General features: G+C 41.7%; 1 long non-coding RNA gene across 1 annotated transcript; it reads right to left on the bottom strand.

The window, feature by feature from the left end:
• Positions 1–1,461: 1,461 nt before the first annotated feature.
• Positions 1,462–14,406, bottom strand: LOC145716875 (uncharacterized). Its single transcript, XR_014139832.1, has 2 exons — positions 13,998–14,406; positions 1,462–2,733 (listed from the first exon to the last, which is right to left on the bottom strand). It is a non-coding gene; the product is annotated as an uncharacterized LOC145716875 (long non-coding RNA).
• Positions 14,407–14,916: the final 510 nt, after the last annotated feature.

The raw sequence follows: 14,916 nt of genomic DNA, 5'->3' as shown, positions 1-14,916 counted from the left end.
CCCATTCTGTTTTTTTTTTTTTTTAGCTACTGAGTCTTACTGCTGAGAGTGAAGTCTCTAATTCAGCAAGTTTCTAGGGAAGTGGGTCAGATCCTAGGCAACCCTCTTAATATTCAAGTGTTGTGTTTTCTGTTTTTTTTTTTTAAAGAAACCATGTCCTGCATGATGTCATGCTTCACTCAGTTCAGCCTTCTGTGTACAAAATCGGGTTCCTTTTACCTTCTCCATCTGCCACATCACCCACTTTCACTTCAGCCACCCTGAGTTTTTCACTTCAAAACACACATGCACTTCCTTACTACTTTACCGCTTCCTCCAACCTAAACACATACCCAATCTTACGCCTAGAATTTTTGGCACGGCTGAGCCTATCAGTCCGGAAGGCTCCATCTAAGATGGAGAGATCAGGAACTAGCAGCCTATGAGAGCTGGGCATCAGAGAAAACCCAGCACCCCTGGAAGATCTCACTTTTCTGGGTTGTCACCATGGGATTATAGCTAGGTTGGAGCTAATGCGCCCTCGGGGAGATGTGCTACGGGAGCCCATTTGATTTAATAACTGAAATCTAGAAGTGTTAAAGCCAGTGTTCCTTTAACATGTAATGCATAATAGTGCTCTTTACACGCACTATTTCACTCGAGCTAACCGTCCTTCTGAAATAGATTCATCATTTCACTGGTGAGAAAATTGAGGCTTACAGAGATTAAGGAACTCACCCAAGTTTCATGTACTCTAGCGCTCTTCAAATAAAGCATTTCACAGCACGGTTTTTCTTTTCTTTTTTTAAGATTTTATTTACTTAGCGCGAGCAGGGGGAGGGGCAGTGGGAGAGAGAGAGAGACAGTCTCCAGCGGACTCTGCGCTGAGAACAAGCCTGACGTGGGACTGGATACCAGGACCCTGAGATCATGACCGGAGCCAAAACCAAGAGTGGGATGCTTCACCGACTGAGCCACCCAGGTGCCCCTCATGGCAGAGTTTTTCTTAAGCTTTTTGATGCTCATAGCTTTTCCTTATAACAGCAGGAAGGTAATACTAGATCAGTCTACTCCAGGCCTAACATTCTGACTGTAGGCAGCAAGCAGGGTTTTGAGAATTGGGACTCAAAACAAGGACTCCTCTTTGAGATGAGCAGTGCAGATAAAATGCATAGTCTGAAGAAACTCCCTTCAATGTGATGTGCCTACTTTGGGGCTCTCGGAGCCAAATGTTCATTTCAAGGGTTAAGAGGAGAAATTTATCTTGGCAGCACACACGACTTGAACACAAATGTGGGCCAGGCCGAGGGGATGCCCTGAGATGAGAATACCATGTCCTGAGGGTCAGGACGTTCCCCCTGGTATTCTCATAGTTTCTTCCCATTGTCTTTTTTTGGCTTGTTTTTTGCATAAATGACTTCTGAAATTACAGTTTGTACTTTGCAAAAGAAAAAAGGCCATAACAAATTATTTTAAATCAACTAAGTGACTAAAAGAGGTTTATTTGGTTACAGTGCGTAACTGACAAAATGTTGAGAAGAGTTGCTAATACAAGTATACACTAAATATGCCAATAATTACAATTAACTATTTATTTGTAAATGATATAGTCAATTATGGAAAAAAAAAACTGCAGAGAAATCCAAACCTGAACAATTCTGTAAATCAAATCATTAGCTTTTCTCTAACAAAGTGGGGGGGGGGGCGGTGCTAGTTCTTGGATGAATTTTACTATAACATTAATGTAATTTTCTATTTTACAAAATAGTTCTATTTCACATAAACCTCACACTGACCTTGTAAAGTATTAGCCCCATCTTGTGGGGCTTTGAGAGGAAAAGTGGATTCTTTGACCCCCATGACATAATTAGGTGGCCAAGCTATTAAACTTGAGCCTAGATTTGGGACTTAATTTCAAATATGAAATTTTTTTATTAAGCCTTTGTATCTTGTAGGGAAAAGGGAGGGGTTATCTCTCAGACATCATTTACCATGCTAATTGGTAAAAATATTTCATTTCTAAAAAACACTCATTGTTATAGCCTTATAATTACCCCTTAAGATTCAGATAAAAATGCTAACTTCAAACCAAAGTTGTCTGAATAGAAAACTGTAAAACGAAGGAAAAAACATGCCAATTTGTAAATCTGTTTAAAACTGTTGCCGGACCATCTTGATGTAACAGGAGGGTCCTTCTAATTTTTAACTATGAAGATATTCTAGAAATTTATTTCAGAATGTGTTTAGTCCATATTTCTTTCAGTTGAGTTATGAAAAGTGCTTCTGAACAGTAACAATGAACACACCATAACTTTGAATCAAAAACGACGCAAATACGTTTTCCACTAAAGATCCAAACAAAGATGTGGGCTTGAAGATTCGCGTAAAAGTGTCTGCATTCAGAATGCTGCTGATAAATCTTTCGAATGACCTTACTCTCTTAAAAACTGATGGCAGAACATCTCGGTGACCAGATTATGATTAACAAAAATAATAAAGCCTGAAGTCTTAAGTTTATCCAGCAGGGTGACTGATTCTTCTTTGTCATCCTCCCAGGTCAGCAATTTGTTCCAGTGAATGCTAGTAACAGGCATCATACCCTGTTAATGCTAACATGTAGGAGTCAGTCGGAGGTAAAAACCCCTATCACGATTAGCATTAACAGCATACAGCCTACACAGCAAGCCTCCAGCATTCAGAGGATGAGGCATAAAGAATTTAAACCACAGATTTCCCCTTCCTGGTCTGCGCCACCTGCAAGAGAGAGAGAGATGGTTGTGTGTGCACCTGTAGTCATAAAGCTGGAGTGAGGGAATATAAATCTGAAAGCAAAAACAGTCTTTATTTTCCTCTTAAGGGAGAGCATGAGCTCATTAAATCCCAGGAAGTGATTTGTTGAAAAGGGTAGAGAAACTGGCGATTAAAAGACATTTTTACCTTTAAGTGTATCTGAGGGCTATTTTTAAATTTATATTTTAAATTCTGAATTATTTATGTATATGTATCGTCTTCTTTTAAAACAAAACCATAACAAGTCTTCAAAGTTGCCACATGCTAAAATGTAAAGAGGCGATCTTGAGTTCTGACAGTACTATCTTTTTTGATTTACGTTTTACCTGGGAACTAGATCATTTAAGTAAAAGGCCAAAATAATTCAAAATAGTGTTTTATGATTTGTGAAAATTAAACCTGAATTCACCTGGTTTATAAAGGTCAAATTTGGGCTAGATTTTTTATTCTGTAGTATACAGTTGAGTCTTTACCTTTATTTATTTTTCAAGAGGTATGGTACACACAATGGGGGTCTCTCCTATAAATGAATCCACCATTAAATGGCTCCATCTGCTCTTTAGAGATTCCTGTGGGGAAAGCACCACCCAGTGGCTTTGGTTTTGATCTACATAAAGGAAGTATGACTTAAAAAGTGATGTTTCTCAAGCTTCTTGTCTTCAGCAAGGAGTGGATTAAGAAAAAAGAAAAAGATGAATTTGCTACTTCCTGTTACAGTCTGATTTTAGTCTCTCAGATAAAGTGACATTTCTCCCACAAGCTTCTGGTTTCAGTGTTACTATATAGCAGAACCTAGAAGTTAGAGTACCATTCAAGTATGTGGTCTCCTCAGTACAAGAGGGGAATCACCTTCTCTTTTATTTAATCATGAAACCAGCTAGATGTAAAACTGTGATTAAGTTCAAAAGAAATTATAAACTTAAAAATTCCCCAATGAACGTATTTTGACAGGGCAGAATACCGTGGTTTGGAAATTTCCAAACCAAGGAAATATATCATTCTTACTGATAGTAATTTTTTTCTTACCTTTGCTGTTTTTGAGATGAATTAACTTAAAGATGAAGAGCTTTGAATTAAATGATGTCAGTTGAGGATTTTAATACCTTTTACAGATTTTTCACTCAATAAAGATTGTAAAAATAACTTTTTCCCCCTAGCCACAGTGCCTTAGATATAGTAAATACTCCATATATATTAATATCTTTATGCTGGTTCCTCCCCAACCAATATAATTCAACCCTTTTTTAAAGAGCTATGTCTAATTCATATTGAAAGTAAATTATTTGCCTACTATTCTACTCATACATTTTTCTCCTGTTCTTTAAAGATGACATCTGAATACAAGTATTAAAAAAAATACATTTAGTATAGTAATTGGATTTTTTTGTCTTTCATCTTTTTTCACAAATTGCCTGATTGGAGTGCTCAGAAGAGTGACAAATGTTTTTTACAATGTGCTATATACTAAACATTCTAACAGCTTTTGTTTTATTAGCTCAAACTCTGAAGGTATGCTGAAATGAAAAGCATCATGCAGATCCTCTTTTGATCTCAGTGCTCAAGGAGAAACTGTGGTACCATGTATTTGGATAAACTTCTCAGGCATGATGAATTCCTAAAAGTGCAGAGAATGAGCAGTTTGTCTGACTCTACTACACAATCTTAAATCTCATTAAAAACATAATGAGAGATGGAAAAAAACCCCAATAAACAGAAGGAAGGAGAAAATATCCTAGAATAGCTTTTTAAGAAGTACATTCAGTAGACTTGTAGACATTAGATTGGCCAGAAGGCCCATTAGTGTTGAAGTTGAGCTCACTTTCAGTGTTTTTAACTAGGCTTGTCAACCAAGTTAACCAACAACAGAATTGCTATACGTCTGAGCAGAAACTAGTGATCACAGACAACAAAGTCTGGGCTAAGAGCCAAGACACTGGGCAGAAGATGCTGTCATGAAGCAGTGAGGGATGAATACAGCCACCCCACTGGTAGGGTGGCAAGGGACGAATTGGACACAATTCTAGACCCAGCAATCAACAGTCAATAGCTGCTAAGCATTTGATAAGAACGTGACGAGCATAATTTGCAATGTTTGGCAATACAAGAGAAATTTCTCTGGATCACACAATATAAATTAGAACAGGAGTCTTGACGAGAGTGGTTCTGAAGACCTGCTTCAAAGCCCCTCACTCCACAATACTTTTAGGCTCACATCCACTGTCAAGATAAGCTTTACCTATTGCACAATTCTTTTCAATAGCTGTACATAGGTTCCAGGTTAGTGCTTCAAAGTAATCAAGCATCAAAACCACCCCTTCTCACCTTGGATAAAAATCTGCCAAGATGAAGCCCTAGATATATACTAGATAAATAAGACTACCAGGTACCTTTCATCATATGGCAGGACTACTTTTCCTCTGGTAGTAAGAACTGAAAGGAGCATTCCGGGAAAATTTTCCTCAAATTAAGCTTTTCTAAAGAATGGCTTTTTTTTTTTTTCCTTAAAGTAAGCTCTGCACCCAACGTGGGGCTCAAAGTCACAATGCCAAGATCAAGAGTTGCATGCTCTACCATCTGAGCCAGCCAAGTACCCCAATCCTTTAATTCTTACCTTACTGATTTGCCAGGAACGATGGTATCAGCTATATATCCAGAACAGAATATGTCCTAAGTTTGTCACTAAGGATCTCATTTCATAATGAATCATAAGTTATATCCTTCCACAATTTTATATGTCTCTATATTTTCCCATTTTTCTTATTCCTAGCATCAACTACTTAATATTTGCATACCAAAAGAACTGCATGCCGTAACATTTTCTTTTAAAAAAGTCACAGTGGTTGAATCTCATAACTAAGCCATCATGAGTTTTTTCATCCTGAAACGTGCAAATACTTGGAAACTATTAATTTGTTGTTACGAAGTGAATGTACATGAATTTCTGCTGAAAGGCACGATCCTGTATTGATGTAGCAGTACAAATTCTCATCCAAAGCCATTTTAATGCGTGAAATGTAATTATGCTTTTGAAAATTAAAATGGTTAAATTCAGATAATTTCTTTTAAGTATTCCCTACATTTATTTTTCTTATATACCAGTCAAAACCATAATCATTAAAATGGAATTCAATGTTGATCCCTATTTGGATCCAATCACTCAAAGCGACTAGTGACTGATTGCCTAAGGAAGCATTATCTGGTGTTCCCAATGGAAGTTACTCTGATTCCCTATATTCTGAAGTTGCTGTTTTGGCTCAGGTCATGAAAGTAAGCAGTGAAGATTAAGGCAGGTATGTGAAGATCAAGATCCTGAGAAAATCTGGACCTGTCATGGTTAATCTTTGGAATGACAATTTTCTTGATTACTATTTTGACCTAAGGTCAAAAGATGAAGGTGGCTGCAGATATGATTTCTCAAAGACCTGCCCCTCTAAAAATTCTACATCTGCTAGTGCTTCCCTAACCTTCCATTTAGTCTGAATTTCTCACCACTAGAATCATCTTCTTTCGGTGGGAGAAGCAAGGTGGCAGGTAAGGTTTAGGTGAGCTGTTGTTGAAATGGAAAGAAGTTATCTGGAGAGGGAGGAAAAGGTTGAGTTGAAGCCCCTCCCATTGGCACTTTGACTTTGACTTAGTAGGTTAGTTAGCTACTCATCTTTGAAAGCAGAGATAAAGGAGTGAGGAGAGAGGACTCAAGGTGGGAAAGTTTTAATGGGGATAAAGAATGATTTAGAGGAGAGATGAGAATATACTCCAAATATTTCAAGAGCTCATCCTTTCCATGTCCAGCCTAGAACAGTCACAGATTATTTAAAATAGTATCACCTGAGTTTTAGTTCAGTCCTCTGTGTTTGAACTTCCTACATGGTCTAAAATCTCCTAAAAAGTGTATTCTCTCAGTAATTCTTCATAAAGACCTTTAGTATTGTGACAAAAAGAAATATTCAAGTGACTGGTTTTCTAAACTGTTTATTTGTGTGAATTTTTTTATCACATGTTTTCTGTAGAATATGATTATTCTGTGTCACATCTCAGTAGCTCATTTTTAAGATTTATTTGAGATAGAGCAAGAGAGAGAGAGAGAGCGCACCAGCAGGGGGAAGGGCAGAGGGAGAGGGAGAAGCAGGCTCCCCGCTGAGGGAGCCCAACTTGGGGCTCTATCCCAGGACTCTGGGATCATGACCCGAGCTGAAGGCAGACGCTTAACGATTGAGCCACCCAGGTGCCCTTTCAGTAACTGATTTTAAAGTTAAGTCAACTTCTGTGCTGTCAGGAAATGGGGCAAAGAATATTATGTTTCTCTTGAATTCACCCGAGTTCCAACAGTAAAAAGGGGTTGATTGAGATGGTAAGTAACTGGGATCATGTCTTCAAAAGCACACAAATGCATCTTCTGAAAGTAAAATGGATTGTTCTGTCAGTCACCCATATCCTGACCTCTTGGTGAATGGTAAGATTACTTTTTATATCATTAACTTTTTTCTTATATTTAAGAAAAATTCCCTGTATAGGCCATTGCTGGGGAAAAAATGATCAACTCTCTATGTCATCTACTTTCACAAAAATCTAACATCCTTTGATAGTTCTAATTAGGAATTCTTTAATGAAAATACCGACTATTTCTAAATTAAGAGCTCCTGTTGAAAAGACTGGTTTGCACATGAGACAGCTTTAATACAACATACCCTTCCGTATTTTGAAATACAGAAAATGAATATTTTTAAAGATATATGCCAGTAATGATAATAACACATAAAACTAAGTGTGACATACTTCTGAACTGTCTCAGAAGAAAGCCAATGTGGAATTCACAGGATCACTATGGAAACATCATATTGAGCAGCTGCTTAACTGTGAATGTACAAACGAGAAAGAATCTGGACCATAGAGGCTTATTCTGCTTTTCCCACTTTTAAAACCAGGAAGTTTTTACTGAAACCACTTGTGGATCTTATGTACAAGCTAAGCGGCCTTCCCAATAGATTTGTTGCAGACGGTGATTAACACCTTCACTTTTCAGATAAGAATGTGGGAAAAAACAGGTTAGAAGTATCTGCCCCCAGAGCCAGAAGGAGGGCTAGAGCCAGCCTGAGTCCAGCCCCCCATCCTGAACCAGCGTGTCACAGAGTGGGGGGGCCTTCCTCAACACCCCAACCTCACACCAGCTCAGCTGCCGGCCCCAAACTTGGGGAAAATGTTATCAAACAAACATGAATAAAAACAAGGGCAGGAAGGAGAGAGCTCAGGGGGGAGATGCACTCTTTTGCTCTAAATCATGGCCATTCACTCTTCTTTCATAAGTTCTCAGGTTTTCCACATGCCTAACGACTTAAACTTTTTAATATTATATTTCCATAAGAGAATTGTAATCATAATTTTCTTTTTTTTGGTCTATAATTTATTTTCAATATCCTTCCCATGCCCCCATCCCCAACTCCCCGAGGGAAAAAGGAAACATGATGGCAGTTATCAACTCTGGAGTGCTCTGTCATCCTTTGAAGAGTTACCTTTTCTACAGACCACCTCCTCCTCCTCCACTTGAGTTCACAGTGTTTATTCTCAACATGGAATTTCAGCACAATGCCTCCTTTTGAACTCACTATGGCTAACCTGTTTGTCCATTACATGTGCTGGGGCCCGTATGTCTGGCATCCTAGGAAAAGTCCTCTTTTCTATTTCTACAAGCCACAGTTTCCATTTCTTTATTTCTACACACCATCATGGCCCCAAACAAGGACGAATTTGTGTACTGGGAACTATGTCAGACAAACTGAGCAAGTTCTGGGAACAAAGGTTTGGTTTTGCCTGCTTAAAAGTTTTCTTACGATGTATGGGAATACCCTGTTAACAAGGCAAACACTCTACCGTTTGTTACTTACATCTCCACGGCGTTCTACTCCGTGTCTTAAACATGCCAAATGAGGGTCGTGTTTGGTGCTCCTCGAGATGTCGTCTCTAGATGTAATGTTCTATGTACACTCAGGCACTGTCTACCTACTGAAATTGCTCCTCAGATATGGACTTGCTCACCTTGCCTTACTTCTGTCTCTCACAGACAGTAAACTCCTGGAGGCGGGGCTCTCTTCAGCTCTTGGTGTGACCCCCTCGCTCTGCCTCCCCCAAGTCCTGGCTCTGACTTCGGTCACAGCTGCCTTGACACCATGCTGTGATTTTCTCTGGTCTCTTCCCTGGGGCTGAGGTGTATGTGAGGGCAGAGACTAGGTCCCACCTCAGTGCCTCCTACACGACTGACACTCGGTAAATGCTGTGAGTAAACCCTTGAGGTACTTCCAAGGCACTTCTGTCTACACAACTGGCTTGGCTCTGGCACTGGAGCAGTTCAGGGGCACTGAACTAATATGCAGATTTTTTGAGAATTAGTGTCATAGAAGCTTATAAATGTGGAAATACATCAATGAGGTCTGGTGCTATTCCACATTAGTAACGGACTGCTTACATTTAGGGGATTCCAGGCTTGGATCTCATTCCACTAAGTATGATCATTGTAGGATAAAGCTGGAGAATACTACCAGAAATAGTCATCTGAAGTTATGGGTAAAAATTAGGTTGTTGTTTTTTAAAACCACCCTTGGATGTCATAATATGTGTTTTCATTTTATCGTGGAGGAGTGTGCTCTTATTCTTAGGTGCTATGTGTCCAAGCATTTAGAGGTTAGATGTCAGAGGTGATACAGACATCGACCTAGAGAGGCAGACAGATGGATAGGGACAGAGAGAAAGAAGGCAGATGTGACAAATGCTGTGAGTCTAAGTGGAAGGTCTCGGAGTGTTCCTGCTCTGTTGTTTTCAACCTGCCTGGGTTCCATTCTTGACCCCAGCAGTGTTCCTAGCTGTGTGACATTTGGCAATTTAACTAAACTCTCTAAGTCTTAGTTGCTTCTTTAAAATTGGAGACAGTGCTAGAACTTACTCAGAAGGTCGCTGTGAAGATGAAATGACACGATGAAGGTGGAACACTGAGGGTGGGTGCTAGGCTCATAATCAAGGCTCAGTGGATGTTAGCCGCGGTACTCGCGGCATCAGTCATGAATCCCTGCGGAGGACCTGAAGGTACCTGTCCAGCTACCACCTGTTGCACCTGTCATTTGAAAAGTCCAAGATACATTTACAACTGTGTGACTGAACCATTCCGTAAATTAGAGGTTATCAACAAACACATACAAGTCAAGTGAAAATAATTCTTTGGTGTCCTAATCTCCGAATCATAAAGGTACATCAAAATGTTTCCTTAGGAATTTTCTGAAGTGTCTTATTAGTTTTTCTTTGGGTTAAGGAGAAAAAAAAACATGTGTTATGAAACTCTTAAAAACTCATTACGACCAAACAAGTGTTTACCTTGTCCAGAACTTCTAGAGACCATTTTGTACCTATACCCTTTACTTTCTCAAATCATCTTTGTATCTCACTTTCCAAATTGGTTTCTTGAAATATGCAAGATCACCCATGCATACAAACTAATTGCAAACACTTATATGGGTCTCTGGGCCAGACAGGAGTTTGACTTCTTATTCCTCAGAATGGCCTTGGGAATGAGTTTTATCATCTTCCCCACTGATCCCTGGTGGCCCTGAGGCTCAGGCAGGGGCAGTCGTTTGCCCCAGGTTGGAGAGTGGGTAGGCAGGGGCCCTGCTAGAAGACAAACTCGAGCAGTCTGGCTCCAGCGTCCACGCTCTGAATCATTCTGCTGGCCCGATGGTGGTGAGCAACATAAAGGAACACTGCATCTGGTCAGGACAGCCAGGGACTTCCACTGGGTATAGAACATTCTCATTATGGAGAATTACACAAATGTCATCATCGTATGTCATTTCGCCTTACCCAAACACCAGCCCCACAATTTCATTAAATCAGCTGTTTGATATTCTTCACTGATCTTTCTGCCTTTGCCTTAACTCCCATCTGCCCACATGTGGATGTTGTTTTTCAGAACTGGGTACTGAAATGGTACCAAATTGGCACAGTCTGCCTTAAACCATACCACTTGACTGATGTGAAGTCTCTTTTTCTGGCTAGTATGTCATTGTGTGTAGGGGTGGGAACTATGCTCTTTGGTTCATGGTTCTTCCATATTGCTGAGAGTCGTGTGAGTGAGGATGCTAAACTGCTCAGACGTGCGACGTGTTACTTTGAGGATAAGTGTGCTTTTGGCCCTGACTACTGCAAACCCAAAGACAAGACTGATGGACAGGGCTTCGGTGTTTCATGGTGGGTGAGAATTACACGGCAGTCATCAAATTAAAAGTGTTGTTTTCCTTAAGAGACTGAGATAAAGGTAATACATTTAAGGAAGATGGAATCAGCGCAAAGGTGGGATAAAGAGAGGCTTTTAAAATTTTAACATTTCTCCTCAAAAAAGGGTTTCACAATTTTCATACTCTGTCCAATTTCAGCCAATTTGTGATAGCTTTGAAGTCAGTAAGATCAGTGAAAGACAACCATACATTCTCCAGTCAATGATCCTGGTACTTACTTACTCTGACTCTCTTTGGACAGAGAGGATATGAATTCACTGAGTCCAGCTGTGCCTTAGAAGATCTATGAAAGTGAAGTGAGGTGGTAGTCATGCTGGAACCATAGAATTTCTTCATCAGTTTAGGGGACTTTAGAAATGACTCAGGCCCCGCCACCCATTTTAGAGATGAGAAGAATGAAGCACAGAAATTTGCACAGAGGTGGGATGAGAATCCTACCATCGTTCTCAGGCTGATGCCATTCCCATAATACCAGGCTTTTGCGCTGTGGGTTGCAGGCCTACCACCAAAGTAGTAAAGCTATTAAAATCAATAGCTTCAGCTATGATTCACAGCCGGTGACTCATAAAAATGTAGAGACGCCAACTAGTCAAGGACAGAGGTGTTCTGTCTAGGTGCGAGGTAGAGTCTCCACACACCACTCTCCATCATTCAAACTATTTACTTCTACTAGGCTTAGAATAGGGATTATGAAAGTCTACCCGAAGAGAGGTCATGGCTGAGATTCAAGGAAGCCTGGAGCCCACTAACATGAATGCAAAATTGTGTGTGAGGATGGGTGTATTTTCTCTTCTTAAAATTTCTGAGCAAAGCATACACAGCTTCCATTAGATTTAAGGTAGGAAAAAAGGGACTTAAGAACTAATACTCTAAAAACCTCCTTGATATTGAATGGCAGATCTTAGTCATGACATAAAATAGCTGATAAAAAAAAAAAAAACTTTTCAAAAGTTGAAACCTAGGGGGCTTTTCGGGAGTGGATTTTTTGATTCACAGAAGACTAATTTGATGAGCTACGAAGAAAGATGAAGGTTATTAATTTTCCGTGTTGGCTACTGGAAAGTAAAGAATGACAAAATTCACAGCACATCCTAACTAGTTTAAGTATTTATGTCACTGCAGTTGACATGCCAATTTGTAGAGCGATGTACTGTTAGACCTTTCCTCCGAATTTTAAGATTCGTGAGGGCAGGGCTGTCCTTGTTTGGTCCCTGCTGACTCCTCTCCAGCGTCCAGCCCCGTGTCTGGCACAGACAGAACGTTATGATGGCCTTCCCGTGAAGGGAATGTGGCACTTAGGATTCTGATTTTTTAAAGGCCACTAAGTTATACTTTTTACATATGATTAGTCAGGTAAAAAACAGAGTAGAATGCCACGGTTCTGCCTTGAAACGGGTCTCGGCCAGCGCTCATGTTTCTCTTTCTTGATTTGTGTGGTTAGGAAGCTCTGTCCTGTGGTCAAGGTGAGCTGACCGGCCGTGTGGGGGAACCCAGTTATAATAGGCCATTACGGAGTAGCCCATGCAGCAGAAGTAATTACTGAACGCACTTGGGTCCTCTGACGAAATCACGGAGGCAGCAAAGTCTGATGGAAATGAGCCTGAACTGACAGTTTAATGTCCCGAGTCTTCCCCCACCTCCCAACATCCCATATCTCACATCTGCGCCTGAAGGCAGGCTTTACACTAAGAACCTAATGACCTTACCAGAGAAAACACAAATTCTGTGAGCCACAAGTCCTCATGGGCAAAATGGGCATAACACCACCTACCCTGCCAATTTCCTATCATCATGACCATCAAATCAGACAATGCTCAGGAAACTGCCTTGTCAATTTTTTAGCGTATATTCCTGTTCACACAGATAAGCAATTAAATATACATACCCATTGAAAAGATCAGTTCTAGGGTTATTAAAAGTTTGGCTGCCCTAGTTCATTTAGATTATACATTATGTTAAAGCCATATAAAAGAGGCACTACTTCTTTAGGGGGATAAATGGACATAATGAGTGACTTGGGCTTTGAAATATCTACATAACATTATGTAAAAAGTCTATCTCCACTTAACCTCATCTATTTGACACAAAATATAAATTAAATTATGACCATCATTAGATACTGTTGGCCTCTTCAAATCATAGGGGAATCCTAGATCTGCTGTGTGGTATTGGAGAAGTAACTTCACCTCTCTGGGCCTCAAGTTCCCTCCTTTTTAAGGACTGGATTCTCATTTATATCTTTGTCAGCCGTCAGCTTCAGTAATTCTAGCTTCAATTTGATTCATATTCACCCTAATATGCCTGCTTATGATGATATAAATATCAAAAGACCTGGCCCACCCTTGGGAACTGTAAAATGTGGATAGATGCCCACAGGGGTTTTAGGAGGATAAAGAAAGCTAGCCAATGTGCTCTGCCAAGAAACTGCACCCTGGCACTACGGCGGCAAATAAATCCCAAAGTTCACTGAAGGTTCTGCTCTGGCCTCACGTCCATTAAACGACCTTGGTATCTGGTAAGTTAGGATTCTCACTTTTAGAAAACTAAGGTCTATTAGTAGCTGCTTTTCAAAAGAAAAGAAAAAGGATACGTGTTTTGAAGGCAGTCCCTTTGGCTCTACCCTTGTCCCACAAGTGTGTTTCGCACACACTCGGCCACCCCACTAGCTGAGCTCGTCCAGGGCCAGGTCCCGGGGAGCTCCTCCGCGCGCGAGGGGAACTTGGCGCAGAAGCCGCGTGCGGGTCCTCCCAGCCTACCGTCCCCGCACCCCCGCGCCCCCGCTCCCCGGGCTCCCACCCCGAGCGGCCTCTCCTCCGCGGCCCGGGCCAGCGGACTGAGCTCCCGGACGGGCCCCCAGCGGCCACGTGCGCGCCGCCCCCGCCCCTGGGGCCGTGGGACCCGCGGGCCGCCGGCGGCCGGACTCCGTGCGGAAGGGCGGGGGCAGGGTCGGCGTACCTGGTGGCCCGGGCGGCCTCCGCTGTCCCCGCGCTCGCGTCTGCTCCGGTCCCGAGGCTGCAGGCGGCCCGACGTGGCCGGACGCGCACAGGAAGCCCGCGCCAGCGAACGTGCGACCCTTTTATAACCCACTTGTGACTCATAACCGACCGGCCGCCTGTTCTGTAAAACCCCCCGCCTCGGCCCCCTCCTGCCTGTTCTTGGAACCTACAGCTTGAAAAACTTTTTTTCTTTTTAAAGGAAAAGTCGAAAAAGCCCAGCGCCCCGAGGATTGGTGTTTTCCCCTTTCCCTTTCTCGTGGGTCATTCTCTCTGTGTGTTTTTTTCGCTCGACACCCGCCGCGTACTTTCCTGCCCCCGCGCTGCCAGGCTCGGACTCCAACCTTTGTTCTTAATGAAAAGGAAACGCATTCAAATGAGCGCTCAGTCAGCCGGAGGGGAAGTTGCTACTCTTTGCAACTGGGTGGCAGGGGTGTCTTTACAAAATCCTTGCACAGGAGAAAGAAGAGGGAGCCGCAGAGAAGTAAGTGGGAGACTTTTTTTCTCCCCCACGGAATCCACGGAGGCAAGAGGGTCCCTAACAGAGGAAGAAATGGTCAAGTGACTCCTCCTTGGGACGCCTCCCCTCTTTACCCTTTAAGAGTCAAGAGTTTGGTTTGGGAGGTATACGTGGGGTTTGAGTACAGTCGTATTGCCCACGTTTGTCCTTGGGGATGCTGGGATACAGGGCTGGAATCATCTTTCATTTTGACCTCAGCAACATTCTTTCCCTGCCCCCTTCCCACCTCCAGGACATTTTCCTGGAGCATACAAGACTTCAGTGTTTTAAAGTGTTGACTTCATCGTCTTCCTCTTGACCTCTCCCGTCCTACCGAAAGGGGGGCATTTTCCTGGAGCAGATCATTTGACACACTGGACTG

Source organism: Leptonychotes weddellii, chromosome 1 (assembly GCF_054177405.1).
Source record: "Leptonychotes weddellii isolate Sample4059 chromosome 1, ASM5417740v2, whole genome shotgun sequence".
Classification (NCBI taxonomy): Eukaryota; Metazoa; Chordata; class Mammalia; order Carnivora; family Phocidae; genus Leptonychotes; species Leptonychotes weddellii.
Note: the sequence above shows the minus strand (reverse complement) of the source record. Positions and strands in the feature narration are given on the sequence as shown.